This window comes from Panthera onca, chromosome F1, assembly GCF_046562875.1.
Source record: "Panthera onca isolate mPanOnc1 chromosome F1, mPanOnc1 haplotype 2, whole genome shotgun sequence".
In the NCBI taxonomy this organism is placed as follows: domain Eukaryota; kingdom Metazoa; phylum Chordata; class Mammalia; order Carnivora; family Felidae; genus Panthera; species Panthera onca.
The window spans coordinates 58618475-58630485 of NC_138355.1; the positions used below are offsets into that span (position 1 = coordinate 58618475).

General features: G+C 39.9%; 1 long non-coding RNA gene across 2 annotated transcripts in view; it reads left to right on the plus strand.

Annotated features, from left to right (window-relative positions):
* Positions 1–12011, plus strand: part of LOC144614912 (uncharacterized) — a 39437-nt gene that overhangs the window by 20977 nt on the left and 6449 nt on the right. The window contains exon 5 of one of the 2 annotated variants that reach the window (XR_013553215.2): positions 1782–2232. The exons of the other annotated variant lie outside the window; for it this stretch is intronic. This is a non-coding gene — a long non-coding RNA (uncharacterized LOC144614912). Of the gene's footprint in view, positions 1–1781; positions 2233–12011 lie in introns of those variants that run through there. 2 annotated transcript variants of the gene reach the window in all.

A 12011-nucleotide genomic window follows, 5' to 3' on the forward strand; every position in this document is an offset into this window, starting at 1 on the left:
TCACCCAGCTCTGATAGGACCTTGGCAACACAGCCCTCTCTTCCCTTCACTCATGTGGTCTAGTCACTTTGATCTTCGTCAGTTCCTGGAACCCAACAAACTGGTTCCTTTTGGACCATACACTCTACCCTTTTGTCCTCACCCTAGTCTTCTCATCCTTCAGGTCTTAACATAAATATCACCTTAGAGATCTTCCCTAACTACCCTAGATAACTATAGAGTCCTCTCCTGCTCTCCTCTATCCCTTCTAACTGTTTAATTTATCCATTTATTTGTCTACCTCTCTCACTAGAAAGTTTCTTGACAGGGACTATGTCTCCCTTGTTCATAGTTCTGTTCCCGGCACACGTGGTACTCGGTAAATAGGAGTAGCTAGCACCTTGGAGCACTGAATACATGACAAAGTATATCCTAAGCACGTTACATATATTAACTCATTTAATCCTTCCAACAACCATAAGAGGTTGACTATATTATAATTCACCTGTTATGCCTGAGGGAATTACAAAAAGTTGAAGGAACTTGCCCAAGTCCCCCAAGCTAGTGGAGCTGTGAATTTGGGATGTGGATCTGGGCAGCCTCTCTCCTGAGTCTGTGCTCTTGACTGTTGGTTGTTCTGCCTTCAAGATAATGGATAAACCAATAACAATGAGACTTGAGGCTCCCCTCAGCTCTAAGTGATGCTTACATTTTTTTTATTTGAATAAACAAATGAATGTCTTTCTGGATGAATGGTAACACCCGAACAGTTCTTCACTCCACGTATGCCTTTATTTAAATGACTCAGTGGAGAAAATGCCATTTTCCAGCTTCTGCTCCCTGAGATTGGTTCTTTTTTTACTCCTCACATAATTGGATTGGGAGGCGGGGGGCAGGAATGATCTTACTCCCACTGCTTCTCACCCCCTGGTGTCCACAGACCATGTGATGTTGTACATTTCAATGAGCTCTGCTACATGCAAGCTGACAGTTTTGCTGCCAAACTTGTCTCTTTACTTCTCTGAGTATATTTTTGAGCAATTAAAAAAAGGCACCCTTTAAAAATATGTATAACATGGTTTTCTCCATAGCCTGTTGGTTCCAGAATGATTTACATACACAGCCATGACTGGGTGAATCCAGCCAGGTTTTCCCCGTGTTTGTGGCCCCTGCACGCAGCACAGTGCTTGGCACATCATGGGAAGTCAATGCCTATTTGTTCAGTGAATAATGAACACAGCATATGAAACCAATTAGATAATTTTGTCCATGTGGCTCATTTGGTGAAATCACATAAAATGCATCCAACTGAGCATCTGTTACCTGCTTAGGCCCTGGCTGGTAGAACAGCAGCAACACTGAGGACTTGTGGCAGCCGGGAATCATGGCGTTGAGTTCCTGTGCTGTCCTCTTGCCAGTCTATCAATCCCTTGTTTCTTCCTTGACTCCCTGGTCACCCACCTTTGCTCATTCCATGGCTGATTTCCTGCTCAGCTTCTCCAGCCTGACTCATGGTGTGACCTACTTTCCAGGCTCCGCGCCTACCTTCTGGTTCCCAGACTCTGACGGGCATTCTCCTTCCTGGCACTCAGCTCCTGTGGACAGATATCTGGGAACAACCCCATCCTGGCATGGTCCCGGGGGTTCTTGCCCTGATAGGTCTCGTCCTGGGTTAAAATGATCTGTTTTCGTCAACTGCCAAATTCATCTTTATTCTTAGAACATCTTCAGATGCGTGAGCTACTTTCTTTTTTGTATCTCTTTTGATAACCTCAATTCCCCCTTTCTTTTCTTATCTCCAGTTTCCTTGAAAATCTTGTTTGTTTCAAATACACATCCAGCCAGTCTGCGGACAAACACCAGTGCCATCCTGTTCCTTGAAAAGCAAACCTCATCTGTAACAAACTTTGTCTGGGTTATGAGTTGTACATACAGCTGGGCACAAAACCATGATCATCAAGGCAGCTTCTTCCAGTCCTTCTGGGTTGCCATCCTTGTGTTCCTGTGTGGCAAAAAAAGAGCAACGAGTATGAACTTTATATACATCAAGAAAGTCCTTGGATTTTGTCAGCAGGCACCTTCTGGACTATGAGATTGTCTCCCATTTGTATTTCCATTTCTTGGTTCTGCCAACTCTCCAATGCCTTTTTTCTTCAGGAAGAGGATATCCCCAGCACAGTGCTATAAAGTTTGGAAAAAGTTCACCTTGTGGGCATCCAGCATCAGAATTAAAGTCAATGGCATTTTCTCCTGAGGAAAGTCGGCTCTTCGTTATCTGTTTGCATCATCTACTGTTTGTTCAAGGTTTCCCCTCCCCAAACTCAGCATGCCCCAAGACATCTCCAAGTGCCATCAACTCCTTTAGCCTAGTGAGTTGTTTTTTCTCAAAGGTAATGAGAATTAACTCTGATATTAACTGAAGTGAAACATAATTAGGCAGGCTGCTCTACAGAAAGAATGAATTGCATGGAGCTGCATGAAAAAGAGGAACAATTTTGGATCCTCCGTTAGTACTCCTCTTACAACCATTACTGCAACTACCACCATGACTATTCCTCTATTATTTGGCCACATCACACTTTAAGTCAGATCCCACCCTGTCTTTTTCTGAAATATCCAGCTGAGCCAGGCACCATTTTGGAACTCTCTTTTGAGTTAATTCAGAAGCCATCATTTTCCCCTATTGTTGAAAAATCATTTGGAGTAAGTCCATTTCATTAGCATTACAAGGTTGGAAGAGATCTTAAAAGTTTACCTCATACTCTGTTCTGGTCTCTTCCCTAACATTCTTGCCAAGAGGGTGCTGGCCTCTGAGGGAACACTTTGGGGATGGTCTGTTCTCTGAAACATCAGGAGGACCTATCTCTGATCATCTTTTAGCTCATTCCTGTTGTTCTTAACTGTGGTTGAGTAGCTAAACACTCTGAGAGGGTTGAAGGTAAGTATTGTAAAACAGGCCAGCCAAGTCCCATTGCATAAAATCAATTTGCTGTTGCTGGAATTAGTCTGGCACAGATACCATTCATGTTAATAAGGATCTTTTTGAATTTGCATCTTCTTTACATGAGCCAGTGAGAACATCAATTGTTCTTCTATTGTAAGTTAACAGTTTTGCATACTTGAGAAGCAATGAGCCTAAACAAAAAGGAATTTTCTTCCAGTGGTTTGTGTTAGAGCCAATAAGAACTGCAGCTCATACCATGAGCTGCAGAAAGGATTTACTGGATTTCAGAACAAGTCTCGTTGTTGCTTTTTGCTTATTGTGTTAGCCTGAGCCCCTCTCGTACCAGTACTAACCCTTAACTAACACTAACCATTAGGCAAGGGGTACTTTCTTTTCTTCCTGGAGCGACAACTCATACTTAACACATGCCATTACAGATAACTGCTTTCTTGTATTAATTACTAAAAGGAATGGAGCTTTCCTCCATTTCCTCCATTTCCAATGGAGCTTTCTCATATTTTCTTGTCAAAAAGCTAACCTCACCTGTAAAAGGATGCAGTCATTTTGGGAATAATATCTTGCATTTACAAAGCATGTTTTGATATGAAGCACATCCCTTTTCCTCTCTTGCTATTTTATATCTCACTGGTCAGAATTATAAAGGGGTAACACTCAGAAGTAAGAACACTGATTAATGAAAAGCCACGGAATTCAGCTTTGGGAGGACCGAGTCTGGGAACTCTTAGCTACTCATGGCAGAGTAACTCTGGTGGTCCCTGAGCAGGACCACAGAACCACAAGCTTCACAGAAAGTTAGGCAATGGGTGTGAACAGCAGCCTCGTGACTCATTCAAGGGTGAGCTGGAATGGGGTGATCCAGTAGGCAGGAGACAACTTTTAAAGAGAAGCTAAACTGTGGCCAAATGACTAGTAGGGCTCTGTACTGCTGCTAGGAAACTCAGTTGTCTGTTGCACCCCCTTCTTAAAAAAAAAAAAAAAAAAAGGTTTGTTTGTTAAAAAGGCCCCAGGCATTGAGTTTAGGTACAGGATTGGACACATCTGGAAGATATAATTACTGAGCTTGCAATTAGTAAGTACAGTATTAACACACATGGAGCAGATTCATCTATTTATCTCATACCTTCTGTGAGAGTTTGAACTTTGAAACTTATGTCTTAATTTTTCAGTTGGGAAAACTTGTAATTATTGAATTGTTTCTTGGAGATGAATTCTCATCGGGGTGGTGGAATGTGGCTATTGTGGACATGATCTGATTTGGTGAAGCCTGTAAGTTTCTAAACCCTCCAAAGGTGATTTCTTTAGACACAGAATGGTCTATGAGAGTGTGCTTTGACACCACAGTACTATAATGTAAATAATTATAATTGTATTTTAAATAACGTAGGCCTGTGAGTGAAGTAACTTCTGTTCAAAAATGTTACCCAATGAGTGACAATCCACCGATGCTTTTTCTAGAAGATTGAAAGAAAATGCAATTAACAAGTTTTATATATATATATATCAATTCCAGAAATTAATATATATAGAAATTTATATAATTGTGTGTATATACACAATTACATACATTTATATGAATTTCAGAAAAATATACATGTGTGTTTATCTATGTAGGTTCACCCTGGGATCTCGTTCTAGATATGCTTTATTAGTAGTTGACTGCCTGGCATTTAAGGATTTGAGGAGAGGTAGGCAGAGGGGCACTTCTATGAAAAAAGACTGTTCTCCTGTTGTTTCAGCCTGGGTGGAATTCAAAAGTATCAGAGTTTTCACAAACAGCCTTCTTCTCAAAGGTTTCTTGGCCAAGTTTTGATACCCCAAGAGGCTGAGGAAAGCATCTGACCTTCTGGGCACATACCACAGTGTCCGAACCTTTTTAGGCTGACCCATCACAGTGAATGGCCTCAACAAAATGGACAGCACCTTAAGCAAATAAGACAGCTACCCTCTAAAGACAGGCAGTCTTATGCTTGAGTTCCTGTAAGAAATGGTCAATTCAAAAGTGTTTTCTTTTAACTGAGTTAAAAATAGTTGAAACTGAAATAGCTCATCCTATGAAACACTTAAGAGTAAAATGTGTGTTTTACTTTTTTTTTCTTGCCTTAAAAATGTGTTGCATTAGACGAATCAGGCCCCTGCAGCCAAGATGGAATGTTAACCATGCCACCGGATGGCAAATTGGAGGGGAATATGCCTTTCATCTTAATTATAGGCTGGACAAGGGAATGTACTATATTCTCTGCTATGTATGAGCAGAAGAAAACTTTCCCAGGGTATTTTTCTTTTGCATTTCTGACTCTTATTGGATTGGAAGCTTGTCCATGTGACCCAGCAGGGTCCATTTTTCCATAATAAGCCTAAAAATATGCCAGAAATGTTTTCTTTAGCACAGTCTATGAGTGTCAAACATGAAAGTGACAGAACTCTCTTTCCTGCTGATTCGATTTCACCTTTTCCTGGAGAAAGTTCCACTGTTATCCTACCATTCTCTCCCAATGTTATTTTTCTGATAGGCTCCATAAACTGAGGGGTAATCCAAATTGGAATAATTGGAGACATTTATTCCACATCCCTGTAAAATACAGATTTTTTCTTTCTTTATAGTTGTTTCTAATGACTCACCTTCAGTACATGATAGCCCTTGAAATGTTTTTCCTGTAATAGGAATGCATTGTCACTGAGTCATTCATACTCCTAACTGGGATCTGTTATGAAATGAATTGCATCTGGAATTACATTTAGAATTAGGGGTAGTCCATGACTGTAACAGATTATAAAGGAATGATACACTGAACAAGAGCATGTACTTTCCTAAGAACAATTAGGCTGAATCAAGTAACACCCATATCATCAGTGGTAGGCTTTATTTGCAAACCTTTACTTCTTTATCTGCAAATTGGGTATATAAAGTTGTTGTAAAGGGTTTACAGATGTAATAACATATCTGATGTATTTAGCATAGTGCCGAGGTTATTTTAAGGAGAAAGACTATAATTTCTAATTAATTGAATCTCTATTGAATCTATTGAATTCTATAATTTCTAATCAATTGAATCAGTTAACCATAACTTGGTTAGATTAGATTTGATTCTATAATTCCCTGGGTAAAAACACTCTTACTATGGTTGGGAATATTGTCCAAGTCTTCTCCTGATTCGTAGCCACTACTATTTTCCAAGCCATTTAAACCTGTGGTTCTAAAACGGAGGCAACTTTACTCCCCAAGCAAACATTTGTTTTTGGCTGTTGTACTCTCGGAGCACTGGGTCCTGCTGGCATTCAGTGGGTAGAGGCCACGGATGTTGCTAAACATTCTGTTAGACCCAAGACAGCCCCACAACAAAGAATTATCTAAGATGTCAAGAGTGGAGAGATTGAGAAAACCTGGTTTAGAGTAAAAGCTTTAGGGCCTGTTGTTTGTACTGAAGTGTGCTACGGTAGAAGGCATTCAAAGAAACAAACCTATTAAATTTCTCCCCATGCCTCATTTATTCCAAAACAGTTTTGATTGCCCACTATATTCATCGCTGCATTACTGGTGGCTGAGACAGAGTCTCTGTTTCTGAAGCCAATGTGCTTCCAAAGAGGCCGTGATGCTGGGCGATGGGGAAGAGACAGACTGAGGAATTTGCTAAAGCCTCCTGATGGTGAATGCATGCATTTAATGCTAAAGATTAAAAATAAATTAGAAGCAGCTTTAGATGGTCTAGTATCATTCCTAAGACTAAAGGAGAATTTTCCCAACTAAATTCATCTCCACAGCAAGTTGATATTTTTACCGACTTAGGAGGATTTTCCTCGCTTGCAGTAATACGTAGAATCCAGCCTGTCTATGGAATAGCTGCTTCTTTTCCCAGTCCAGGGGTTGCCAGATGCCAGGTATGGAGAGTGCCAGATTCAAGGCTTACAAAAATGATATTCATTTAAAAGAAGTTAAAAGTCTTGTTTTTACTGAATTCAAAAATTAAACGTTAAAACTTTTTTTTTTAATTCAATAAAAGTATTTTGTTTTAGCCTCACATATTTTTTTAAAGCTCTCAGTCTCTCTTTACTTTTCAGGAAGTGTTATCTGCCTCCGTCAAACTGCAAAGAGTCTGTTTTTAATTTAGAAATCTAAATTTCTATGTAATCACATATATTAACCAATAATGGTTTATAGTGTACATTTTCCCCCACATGTATGTAATAAGTGTCTTCAGGGTTATTCCACTTCTTCCTCAACTCCTGTGTCCTAGATGTGTTTGTCATAATTTGCTTGTGATGGTTTCTTTCTGATGTTCCCAAGATTAATGGGGCATTTGGCTCACCACATCCAGCTAAGGTGCTTCCAGAATCAGAGGAATAAAACAGTCCAGGTTCCTATCACTTGAAGTCTATGTTTATGGTTCATTCCAAACTGAAAAGTTCTCAGCCACATATTATTCTATTCTTGGTACCGATAAATAATCTTGCTTGTATTGGCATGTTCTTTTCAGATTAAATTTTTATCAGTACTCAAATTCTTGATGTTGATTGATGACTGACTGAAACTAGAAAAATCTTAGGAAATCTTAGGGTAAAAATATCTACAGACAGCTACACTGCACTTTATTTTAGTTGATACATTAGCTTAAGACTATGCCCACTGAATAAAGACTGTGCAGTGGAAAAAACACTGTAAAGGGAATCTATAGATTCTGGCTTTACTCCCAGATGTGAACTAGGTAAGTTCGTTTAGTCCTTCCAAGCGTCCAGTAACTCGTGCATAAAAATGGAGGGATTGAACGTTCCCATCCTCTCTTAATGCTATCAACTATACTTTGGTCAAAATAACACCTCATTCGAAGTAAGCGACATGCCATAGGAAGAGGTCTATAATTAAAATCAGAGTCCATGTAGCTACCTGATTCAATAGTAACTTGTATCTTAGCAAAAATACCAAGAAAGACTCTATGATCTATGAATATCTGTTGGCATCATAGCTCTGTTTTGGAGAGCCACCCCTGAAGGCTCCTTCCACCTATGCTAATAGTCTTTTTGTCATGTGAGTTCAGTGCTCTGATCACAGGTGATTGCGTGATGAGGCTGGGAAAGCTCCTGATACAAATGTAGCAACGTACATTTAGCTGATGGCCCCTAAAATACCTTAATGCATCTCTTCTATACCATAAAGTAAATGGCTGAGCCAATTCTTCTTGAGAAGCTCAGTTTGAGGGGAAGGTGGCAGATGGTAGAGTGGTGGGGAAACTAAGAACCATAGGAAAAGAGCAATAAATAGAAGGGATGAGGCATCAGAAGCCATAAGAAAACAGAGTCCATGGAGCGATAGAAGCCTGAAGCAACATTTGCTGTAAGTAAGCAGACACCCTGAAGAACCAGTTAACGCTTAGTACCAAATGTCTAGCCGTAAGTGACGTGTTCAGAAAAAAGACACCCTTGGAAACATAAAATAAAAACCAATTTTTTTAGGTTGTGAAATCATCATGTCTTTATGATATCCAGAAGAAGAAAATAATGGGATTAAGTGGGATGCATCCCTAAACAGTGCTAATTATATGTCTGTGAAGAAATTTGATCCAATGTCTCTGTTGGTGCCTCTACAATTTACCTTGACTTTCACTCTGGAGTTTAGTGAAGTTTGGCTTGCGTTAGTTAAAATGTAGTTGCATCATCTCTGGGTATAAGTACCAGAACTCTGATATCCCATATTCTTTCCCCTTCTTCCACCTCTCTTCCTCCTCTCCTTTCGTCATTATCATGTCTTATATATGGCTTTTTAGGATGCAAAAATCTGGAAGTTGCTAACCATCACTCATACCTCTTTGAATTCCTGCTAGCATCCTGGCATGGTGGCCTACACATAGTAGGTACTCAATAAATATTTGCTAAGGTAATGATGAGGTGGCAAACAATAGAACGAGTTTTTAAAACACCCACAGTTTCGTTGAAACACTTTATGAAATGCATAAGGGAAAACATATTGGGAAAAAAACTGGAAAAAAATGTATGTGGGCAAGACACATTGAACATTCCTTGGGGTATCCATGGCTCTGGTTACCTAAAGTCATTGCTGGGTCATGCATTTACCAGAGGTCAAAGCTTAGAGAATGCAGCTTTGAAGGTTCTCTGCATAAGGGTGTAATTTCAAGTTACTAATAACTCAGGAACACTTGATCTCTTTCCTTATTCTTGCCCAGATGAGTCATTTTCTTGGTAGTTTACCTTGAGCTCCTCCTATTTATACACAGCAGACTAGTTGGCATGGAAAATTGTGTGCCTCTGTCTTTTATATTGAAATATATATCTACATGTATTTTTTTCTCCTTCTACTCTTCTTTTTCTCATGTTCTCATTTTTCTAGTTTCATTGTCTTGCCTAAAACTAGAGAAGTCTCTTCCAGGGTGAGTTAGTCTTACATCTATCGTGAAGGTAGGGTCTCTACCTTTGATTGAATTCATTATATAAGAATAAAAAACCACAAAGACCCACTGCATTGTTTCCCAAAGACTTGTCCAGGAGAATTTCCACTTCTCAGAGCCCCATTTGTTTTCTAAATCCCCAAAGAGAGATTTGACTCAGCAAAAAATGAGTTTTGAGCCTTCTTCAGCAGCAGCAACAGCAGCTGCGCTGTGGATCTTGGCTCCAGGACTGGCCTAGTTATTCAGCAGATACTGTCCCAGCCAAGCCCTGGAATAGCTTTTAGCCACTGCCACAAATGCTGCCTACCAACTGTTGCCTAGGTGAGGAGAGCCTTGGCCATAAATCCTGGCACCCTCCCCTTCCCCAAATCTGCCTGATTCGTTTGTTCACACCACACCTTCAGAGTGGAAGGTATGATTGCTTGCCTCCTTGCTTGCTTATTCTTTCCTTCACTCTCTCTCTCTCTCTCTCTTTCTTTTCTGACCTGGCCAGTGATCCAGCCAAAAGTGGAATTAGGGAAGGCACCCGCACCCATGGATCACCGACAGACAAAACAAGAAAAACTACTGCTGCTTATTTAAAACTGTCTTTGTGTTCTTCAAAATTTCTTTCACTTTTTTTATTTCGGAGAGCATCTTGGGCTTTGAACCAAAGTTGATTTTCTGTGGGTTTGACTTAAAGATTTGTCTTCTCTGAGTCTACGTAATTGTAGGAGAGGTAATTGCTTAAGAAATGGTGTGACACAGAACTCAGAAGTCATTTTAAAAGATTGATAGATGTGACCACATAAAAATAAAAATGTTATACATAGCCCACCCCCACCCCCCCCAAAATTAAAAAACACCACAGGTGAAGTTGGAAAACAAACTTAATAGGGAAAATTGCTTGAAACTCATTTCACAAGCAAAGGGCTAGTTTCTTTAATGTATAAAAATCTCCTGCAAATCATTAAGAAAAAGATCAATAACTCAGTTAAACAATGTGTGAATAGAAACTACAAGGAAATGAAATTAAAATCATTTTTAAACATATGAAAAGATACGCAAACTCATTCTCCTTTTTTAAGAAACTGATTTTATTTTTTTAAAGTTCTTTTATTTTGAGAAAGAGACAGACAAGTGGGGGAGGGGAAGAGAGAGAGGGAGACAGAGGGAGAATCCCAAGCAGGGTCCACACTGCCAGTGCAGACCCTAATGCGGGGCTCAAACCCACGAAGCCATGGGCTCGTGACCAGAGCAGAAACCAAGAGTCAGACACTTAACCAACTGAGCCACACAGGCGCCCCTTTCAGACTCATTCTTAATATGGGAAATATGAAATAAACTACACAAGGGTACCATTTTTTACTTATCAGACTAGACAAGGCATAAATATCAGTCTTACTGCTAAGATTGTGGATGACCAGCCATTTTTACACCATGCTGCTGAAAATCTGAATTGTTATGACTTCTAAGGAAGCCATTTGGCAAATGCTATCAAAATCATTAATGCACACATTTGTTGACCCAGCAATGCTGCTTCTAAAAAATTATCCCATATGTATACTAACCCTTGTGTATAAAGTGGCATGTATACCAGACTATTCCTTGAGGCAGTGATTATACAGCAAAAGATTTTAGATAACCCAAATGGCATAATGTTAAGCTATTAAAAAGAACAAGGAAGCTCTTTGTGTACTGACATAGAAAGCTGTGCAAAAGATGTTATTAATTATAAAAATTGAGGTGCATAATACTATGTATGGTATGTTTTCACTTGTAGAAAAAGAGGAAAAATTATAGACTGACACAGGGTATGTATTTGCTTCTATTTGCATAAAATATCTAAAGGCAGGATACACAAAAATCCCCACACTAAGGGAATAAAATGGTTAGGGTATTTAAAATATTTTATGCAACGTGAATGCCTCTCCTAACAAAAAACTGAAAGCAAAATTATTAGAAAAGAATGTGTCATAAATTAAGGGTCAAATACGAAAGAGTGGCAGGAGCAAGGAGGTTTATAGCATGTGTCACTAGAAACAATGGGTGCCAATTTTTGCCAATCTCTTTTGTCTTAGTTTGGGCTGGGATAATATAACACCAGACACTGGGTAGTTTAATTTTTTTTTAATGTTTATTTATTTTTGAGAGAGAGAGAGAGAGAGAGAGAGAGAGACAGAGTGTGAGCAGGGGAGGGGCAGAGAGAGGGAGACACAGAATCCGAAGCAGGCTCCAGGCTCCGAGCTGTCAGCACAGAGCCTGATGAGGGGCTCGAACCCACAGACCGCGAGATCATGACCTGAGCTGAAGTTGGACACTTAACCTACTGAGCCACCCAGGCGCCCCTAGACCAGGTGGCTTAAAGAACAGACATTTATTTCTCACAGTTCTGGAGGCTGGAAGTCCAAGATCAAGGCGCCAGCAGATCCAATGTGTGGTGAGCACAAGCTTCCTGGTTTGCAGATGACCATCATCTCATTGTATTTTCATTTGACAGCAAGTGAGGAGGGTTGGGGGGAGAAAGAGAGGGACAGAGCTCTCCTGTCACTTCTTATAAGGGCGCTAATCTTATTCATGAAGACTGCAATCTCATGACTTAATTCCCATCATGTTGGTGGTTAGGATTTCAACATAAGAATTTGGCGGTTTGTTGGGGGGGGGGGGGGGGGACAGACATGCGGTCCATGGCA